Source organism: Microtus ochrogaster, chromosome 15, assembly GCF_000317375.1.
Source record: "Microtus ochrogaster isolate Prairie Vole_2 chromosome 15, MicOch1.0, whole genome shotgun sequence".
NCBI lineage: Eukaryota > Metazoa > Chordata > Mammalia > Rodentia > Cricetidae > Microtus > Microtus ochrogaster.
Genome location: NC_022017.1, coordinates 16,247,550 through 16,253,640, shown reverse-complemented (window position 1 = coordinate 16,253,640; position 6,091 = coordinate 16,247,550). Strand labels below are relative to the sequence as shown.

Here is a 6,091-nt window from a genome sequence, read left to right as displayed (position 1 = left end):
AGAGAAGGTGACAGTGGCTCTCAGTTTATATATAAGGTGTCCTCTCTCAATCTGTTCTCTTTTATTAAACACCTTTGAGTTACCTCCAGCAACTGGGACTCATTTAAACCTTTACATTTTTCTAATTTGAAAACATTTTCTAATAGCTGGGGCCAACTGGGTGACAAAGGAAATCTTTTCAGCAGCTGTCACTCATCCTTCTAAAAAGGACCCAGCAAAAAGTATTCAAAGTCCCTTTGGTCAGTGTTGCACAGAAGAGAAAATCCATTCTGTCCAGAAAGAATTGTTCTGCACTAATCCCCACCCTAACAAGGTCTTGGGGGGGGGCTCTAATTTTCAGAGAATGCTAGGTTTTGAGTTTTCCCATTGCACAGATTGCTTTATGAAAAGGACACATAAATAATAAAAGAGGAAGGAGTGGAACTTCCTCTTTTGCTCAGGGAACTTTTCCCATTTCTGGGGGTTGCATAGAGAAAGGGGTGGGAGCAGAGCAAGAGTGTGTCTGGGACACTATTTCTCCTCCGTGTGCACATTCTGCTTAGATGTCAGCCTAAGAGCTACAGGGTTGATCTGTGGAGGGTCCCCAAGTCCGAGATAGCAGGTCTTTTCCCTCCAGATCACAACAACCCCTATTTGAAACGGGCTCAACCAAGAACCTAGAATGAAAAGTCTAAGGTCACTCCTTTGAGTCAGCAGGGAGCTTGGGAAGAGGATAACATCCAGAACACCACAAGTTTCCTGTGTTCTTTCAGGTCCTTGCCAAGTGGGGCTTTCTCTTTCACTTTCTGGAGGCTGTGTTCCTTAATCACTTGGATGCACAGCTGGTCACCGTGTCCACACAGCTAAGGACTGTCCAGTCCCATCTGAATTCATCCTGTTGAGATTCCAGGTAAGTTGGGGAATAGCTAAGCTCTCACGCCTGCATACCCCCAGAGCCACTCTGAAAGAGGATCATGGCCCCGTTTTGTTTATAAATTCTGCATAGATTTCAGCCCTCTCCCCCACCACCTGCATAAGAGGCCCAGCTCCACCCCACCACTTCATAGAGACTGACTTCAACCATGAGTGGGAGTCCAGCAAAAAAAAAAAAAAGCCAATGAGTACTCTGTCAGTGGGACAGGCAGAGGTTTTTGGGTTTCTCTGTGTGCAGAACCAAAAGAATTCAGGTCCCCAACAAGAGGGCACAGGTCATAAGAGGGAGAAGGAGGTATCTCACACCAGAGAACGTCACTGGTCAGGTCAATACAGGGACATAGAACTGACAGAAACACACAGAGAGACACACAGTAGAGACACCAGGGGTGACCCCACACATTCATACAGCAGGGGAGTCTGGTGATGGTTTACACAGATACTGGACACCCACCAGTGACCATGTCCAGCCTCTCTTTGTGACCTATACAGAAGACATCTTAACCAGACTTACCTCCAGAGGTGACAGCACAGGTGACATTCTAATGTGTTTCCTTTCCCAGTGGAGGTGTCAGATCCCTCAAGAGCATTCGACAGGAAGTGATGAAAGGGAGTCCTGGGGACCTGGGACAACTCAGACTTCCCATCCCCTTGGAGGTCATTGACCACTGCACTCTCATCCGCTCTGAGAGGATCTGAGACCCCTGATGTCTCTAGGAATCTCCAAAAGTTTCCTGGGGATCCACCAGAGAAGGCTACTCAGACACGGGCTTGAGCCAATAGAAAATAGTTGTTAGTCTGCTGGTAACTAGAGCTGTGTTCCAAATACCTGTGTAGCATTGAGCCTTTCTCAGGGTGACTTTTAAGCACAAAAGCCATATTCCGGCATGACATACTTCAGTTAACCAGAACAGTCAGCCAGGAGCAGACTCCAGAAGCTACAATGCAAGGTTAGCCCATTTAGAGACTTCTAGGAGAACCATGGACTTTGATGGGTTAGAATTTAGTTTTCCTTATGTCAGGTGATGCTGTCTATGTGCTGGGTTTGTGATCTGAATGGTGCTTCCATCATGGAGTCAGCTGTGCTAAGGTCTGGGGGCCTACTAAGGTTTGGGGGCCTGTTGCCCTGAGAGGATGTGATACTGAGTGCTTCAGAGCAGGAGTTCCTGGGAGGAGAACCCACAAAAGCAGATGACCAGATGCTGCGCAGGCCATCGCAGCACCAAGGTCAGCATCAACAGAACCCAGGAGGTGGGGGTGGTGCTGAGGATGTGGGTGGGGGATGGAGGAGGTGAACAGAACCCAGGAGGTACAGGGGATGATCTGTGGATAGTCCCCGAGTCTGTGGTGCCAGGTCTTTTCCCTCCATACCACAGAGACACCACCCCCCCATTAAAAATGGCTCAGCTAAGAACCTAGGACTAAGGTCACTCCTTTGAGTGGGTCAGCTGGGGGCATGGGATGAGGGTAACATCCAGCAAATCACAAGTTCCGTGTGTTTGTCAGTTCCTTGCCAAGTGGGGCTTTCTCTTTCGATTTCTGGTTTGGGTATATCAGCAGGAGGCCGCGTTCGATAATCACTTGGATGCACAGCTGGTCACTGTGTCCACACAGCTAAGAACTGTCCAGCCCCATCTGAATTCATCCTGTTGAAGATTGCTGGTAAGTTGGGGAATGTTTACGTTCTCATGCCTGCATACCCCCTCCCCCAGCCACTCTGAAAGAGGATCATGATAAGTTCAGCAATGTGGGGCATCTGCCTCGCTCGGGTCACAGACACAGCAGCAATGAAGCTGCCTTTGCAGCCAGGGTGGGGTCGGGCTGCTTCCCCCTTTCCATCTACCATAAGTGCAAGATAGGATGAGGGGGCTCCTCAGACGGGCCTATAGAACCTATGGGACTCAGCTGTGCACCAGGTTCCTGACACGTGACCGGGAGACCTCAGGGAAGAGTCTGCTCTCAGTGTCCCTCCTCTGGGAAAGGGAGGAAGCAACAAGATAGGGGATAGGGGACCACACATCTCTGTTTGGGGGCCTGGCCATGCAGAGCTGGCTCTGCCTGATGTGACCAAAGCAGAATGGGGACAAGAACTGCTTTTTGAGACACAAGGACCCCAGGGTTTTTGCACCCATCTTTCTCTGAATCCACACTCTGAGTCAGGCCTTGTGAGGAAACCGAGGCTTCAGAAAAGAGAGACTTGGCCAGGATTCTGGGACGGGGCTGAGCAGGTGGCTGGCAGCAATTTACCTTCTGGGTTTCACCTGGCCTCTGCTCACCTATTAGGTGATGAGTGGACAGGGCAGAGCCTCTCATACGTCCATGTGGGGGTTGGGACACACACAAGCCTGCATTGTATAGTCAGACCTAGCTCCAGGAAGCCCAGTGGCCCCCATGTCCCCATCCCTGCAGCACTCTTTCCAGTTTTTGGAGTGCTCCCTGGTGTCACTGGACTCGGGTTTGCTTGACTACTGCAGAATGACTGAAAAGTTGATTCCTTTTCTCCTTTGGCCTTAAAACCCGCCAGCTACCAGCCGCTTCTGTCACCCTGCGCATGGATGTGTGCTCGGACTCTGCCCGCTGGATACTTGGGGTCTGATGTAATCCCATGTAAGCACATTAAACATTAGCCGGTGTAAGAAAGGCTGCCTTTGGGAAAGGGGCTGGCAGGAAATCAACCTCTAGCATGAGCTTTGTTCGAAGAGAAAGTCACCGTGGGCAGGATGTGGTTGGGCTTCAAGGTAGAATAACACTCAGGGGACAGAGGATCTTCAGAGGTGATGTGAAGAGCCTTAAAGGAAGCTTCACTCTAGGACCTGGAGAGGAGGTCCATTGAGAAATAAAGTCTAATTAAATAGTAAGATAGACAGCCACCATGGACAGCAAGGCACAAGGACATAAAGCCGGGGAGGGAAGAGAGAGAGAATAAGAGAGAGTGAGATAAAAATTCCCTCAATTTTATAATGTATCCCCAGGGACTGGGGAACCTGGCCAGAGCTCAAAGCCAATTTCAGAGTAGGCGTCTGATTGACTCTGAATGACAAAAATAAGGAAAAACATTGGTTCACAAGTTCCTCTCACATCCTTTGGTAATAGAGCGCACCGCGATAGAAGGTGGGGACCAGAGAGGCATGGGGACACGGTCTGATTTCTCAAAGACAGCTTGGAGACTGGGAGGAAGGAAAGGAGGGATGGAGAGAGGAAAAGAGGAAGGAGGATTGAGGGAGGAAGTGGGAGACAGATAAGTGGTCTGTGATCTAACAACTAGGTCTTGCTGATTGTCCTCAAAAATTCTGGAAGCTTCTATAACCATCAACCCCAAAGGCAGTGTGGTTCCCACAGCAGGTCAGTGATAGACAGCAGATTTCAATGCTTTGCCTGCTGTGTTACCTGACCCTGTGAGTCTACAGAGGAAATGGAGAGACAAGCAAGGAAGGAAGTGACTCTGCCAAGGTGCCTTACGTCTCAAGTACCTGGACACATTAGTGCAGGAATAGGAGAGGCTGGAGGGAACTGGGTCCAAGGTGGTGGCCCCGGGTGTCACCAGGAAGGAAAGTTCCAAATGGCTTGCTCAGCCGGGCAGTGGTGGTGCACACCTTTAATCCCAGTACTCAAGAGGCAGAGGCGGGTGGATCTCTGTGAGTTCAAGGCCAGGCTGGTCTACAAGAGCTAGTTCCAGGACAGGCTCTAAAACTACAGCGAAACCCTGTCTCAAAAAAAAAAAAAAAAAGCAAAACTAAACAAACAAGAAAAAAAAATGGCTTGCTCATGGTCCACTACTCCTCAAGCTGTGGTTGGATTCTGTTTTTGTTTTGTATCCTTGAGCATGGTGCATGTTTGCAATCCTAGCATTTAGAGGGTGGGGGAGGAGGATAAGAAGTTTAAGGTCAGGTTCAGGTTCATTGACCCATAAAGTTGGAGGACAACCAGGACATGAGAGCCTGTCTAAAAAAAATCAAACACATAAATAAATTTAAAATAAAAAATCTGAAATTGAGGATGAGAGGGGTATAGTTGGATGAGAGTCAGCAAAATTGATGGAGACTCTCAGAAGTCTACAGCTCGTGAAGTCAGTGTGGCCTGCTACGTGTGCTGTGTCACTGGCCTCTAGCTCCTGACAGTAAGCGGCTCATGCAGACAGAAAAGCAAACCAATGGAAGTGCTCAGCTTCCAATGGAAGGTGAGCTGGGGTTGTGTCCTCTGTAAGAGCCCATGCCAGAGACAGTCTGGGGAGAAAAGGGCAAGGCCCTCCTGGTTGTTCCCAACATAGGTAATGGGCTGCCACAGAGATCATGGCAGTGATCAAGTCTAGTGAAACCAAGGGGTTATACGTGCTAAGCAGGATAGTTAGAATGTGCCTGCTCTAGTCTCAGCTAATACCACGAATGTCAGGCTTGGTTCCTGCACTGACAGCACTTGGGACCCCTTGCAAAGCCCTATATGGCACTGCAGCAAAAGGGGGCAATGAGGGAGAGCAGGCTGAGGTTTCTCATGGTTGCTCTTGATGGTTGGACTCAAGATGGCTGAAGTTGGGCCAAGATGGACCCCTGCACTGACACATTGAGCCTGTGTAATGTTGGCTCGCTGGCCTCTCTAGACACGGGTCTCCTCACTTCCCTTCACCACAGGACAACAATGTCGTGGTGTTTGAAGTGTCATGACCCATCTCAGGCACTCAAAGGTGAGACCCACATTTTCAAAACACCTGAGAGTTCGAGGATTTTTTTCTCTTCTGGGGAAACAGACTGGCTCAGAATAGGCGATCAGCATGGCCCTGTGCTTTGCAGTCCTGGAAGTTTTGTCGGTCATGGTCGCTCAGATGACTTCACCAGCCACCATGTCACTTGTTCATATGGAAGATTCCTGTCTCCTTTAAGGTCTCTAGAGAAAGGGAGACTGCTTCAAGGGTAGTCAGTGTAGTTGGTCTCTGATACAGGTAACCCCACGTCTGATTCAGCTGGTCTGAGCCAACCTCCTTCTCTAGGATGCTGGTGAGGGTGGGGTGATCATGGTAACCTGGCACCTTTGTGCTGAGCCCTCTCCACCCACCAAACTTGGTAAGGCTGATATTAGCATACAGCAAGATTCTGACATCTCCAATTGAATTGTGATCATTGTTAGCATTCGGGCATCTGTGCTGATACAACCTTGTGATCTGCTTCATCAGCTCTACCCACTAAGA

At 49.3% G+C, this 6,091-nt stretch overlaps 1 protein-coding gene across 1 annotated transcript in view; it reads left to right on the top strand.

Moving 5' to 3' along the window:
• Nucleotides 1–2,510: 2,510 nt before the first annotated feature.
• The window catches only part of LOC101991269 (apolipoprotein L3-like), a 10,884-nt gene continuing 7,303 nt past the window's right edge, over nucleotides 2,511–6,091 (top strand). Inside the window, exon 1 of the mRNA XM_005354262.2 lies at nucleotides 2,511–2,574. The gene's annotated coding sequence lies outside the window, so the exon portion shown is untranslated. The remainder of the gene's footprint in view (nucleotides 2,575–6,091) is intronic.